We start from the raw sequence: 2,319 nt of genomic DNA, 5'->3' as shown, positions 1-2,319 counted from the left end.
CTGGGCAAAAATATCTAATTTTTTTCTTCTTTTGGTAACTTAACTGCTTTACAAACATTACAGCCCACATTTTCTAGCAGGTGAGGGGCATGCAAACAATCCCATCTCTGAAGAAAGTAGCTGGGCAATGCAGGGGAAGAAACAGGCAGAGTTCACCACTCCCTGCATTATGATTAACATGTATTCAGGGATGGATGTACTCTTCCCAAATGTATAGGTGCAAGCTAATTTGTGCACATGCATGTGCTCAGTTGAGCCAACCATGCACAAAATTGTGTGTGCTTGAAAATTTGGACTTTTATTTTGGTAAATAGGGAAAGGCCAATAATAAAACAAAACCAGCTACACTACAACCTGGACTCTCAACTTGATTACATTTCAGACTCATACAGTTATTAAAAAACTGTGTTTTCATTCAAAAACCTGGATGCAAATTACTCTGAGGCATTTAAAATTAAGCTTCAGTTGTGTTAAAATTTTCCAAGTAATCTTTCTGTACCTGAACAGAAATCCTCCATGTATACCTGGTCTCTCTCAATACTACCAAAAGGGTGTTAATTAGCACTAATAATGGTGGTGCAATTTCTGGTGGTTCCACTTTGATCCTTCAAACACCTATGCGGGTTAGGTAAGTTATTTAGCCCCAGTGACTTCAGTAAGACTACTCACAAAGCAGAGAGTGGAGCAGGTGCTTACATCTTTGAAAGAAAGGGCTACAAAATTATTTGAGACTGTTTCACAGTAAAAGAACCAGATGACAACAACTTTAAGCTACTCCTGCCAAAATTTACATCCAAACATGGATGTTTCTACATCACATTATTATTTTTCTTACTTATTCCTTCAACTTTAACTGTAGTACTAGCCGACATCATTATAATGGCATTATTTAAAATAAATAATGTTTATTCTGAAATAGTTTAAATGATTTGGGATAATGATACTGTTGACCTACCATAACTTTCTCTAGTGGCTAGCCACTTTTTCTGAACTGCTATTCACCTATTAAGCAAATTGAGCTTGTATGGCAGAATGAGCCCTGAACAAAAATTGATTTAATGGAACAAATTCAAGACAGATACAGGAAGTACTATTCCACTGAAGTCCATAGCAGCCATTTAGCCCAGCGTGTCACTGTAAAACTTAAATGAATGAACTAAAATGCAATAAGACAAGATGTAGATGGTATATTTATGTCAAACTGTCATCCTGAAAATGACTTTAACTTTTGGAGGCCAGTGCATGGAGTGAAAGTCCAAACATTAGATTTAGGAAAAGAGATCACAATTAAGAACTGAACTCTACCAGAGCATATTCATTTGGTACACTGAGATTGAAAGAGTTTTTTCCTTTTCTACATTTGCTTATTTAGATGTTGACTTCTTTGAAATGGCTGATATCAGCCCAGGACAGGACTAAAGCACTAGATATGATCTTGTATATTAACTTATATTCCAATGTAAAAAATGCATATATGTATCCAAAATTCTTAAAGTAAAAATAGTCAACTGATTTGACAGTGTACAGACTGTTGCATGAAGGTGGAATCCTCTCTCTTTTTTCTGTGTTTGGAGGGCTGAAGGGGATTGTTAAAGGAAAGAGAAGAGAGGAAGAGAGGAGGTGTCTCATGATGCTCAGCATCTCTAGTAGCTGTAATACCATACTGAACACATTTCAGGAGCAATCTTTCTCCTCCTTTCCCAGCTGCATTTTAATTTGTACACAAAAACTTTACAGAAAAACAAACAGGGAAGTTTACCAAATAAAAATAGAGGGGACAGGACAGTGACAGAAAACAACAAAAGTAAGGCAATAAGCCTGAAATATGCCCTTTAAAGTTTAGACCATACCATTTGCTGTACAACTAATTAAAAAACCAGACATCTCCTTAACTACTTTAGCATGACGCATCAAGTTGTGCCTTTTGTTAACACATTTCATACTGTTGTTTACTTTGCACACCAGGATCTAGGCAAGACTCACAGTTGCATTTGGAAGGAAGGACTGGATGATTCAAGTCACAGAATTGTTGGGCAAACAGTAGAACAGGAAGCCCTGATTTCAGGACAGAGGAGGGAGGTAGGTACCTTGATTTGTTCAGAGAGTCTGACCTTGTCTTTAAAGATTTGGATATAATGCCACCCTGACTCACAGCCACCGGTGAGCTGATTGGTCCCACCAATTGGCTGATCCATGGGATGGGGCATGGGACAGTCCTTAGGTCCTGCCTGGTAGGCCTGTGCGAAGAAGCTAGTTTGCTTTGGATTCAGATTCGGCCAATTTGGGGAACAGTGATTTGATTTGGTGATTCAAATCACT

General features: G+C 38.0%; 1 protein-coding gene across 7 annotated transcripts in view; it reads right to left on the bottom strand.

The window, feature by feature from the left end:
* Positions 1 to 2,319, bottom strand: part of ADGRL2 (adhesion G protein-coupled receptor L2) — a 603,135-nt gene that overhangs the window by 566,774 nt on the left and 34,042 nt on the right. The window lies entirely within an intron of this gene.

Source organism: Gavialis gangeticus, unplaced genomic scaffold (genome assembly GCF_001723915.1).
Source record: "Gavialis gangeticus isolate Ggan-Ray unplaced genomic scaffold, GavGan_comp1, whole genome shotgun sequence".
Taxonomy (NCBI): Eukaryota; Metazoa; Chordata; order Crocodylia; family Gavialidae; genus Gavialis; species Gavialis gangeticus.
This window is presented reverse-complemented; position numbering and strand designations above follow the sequence as displayed.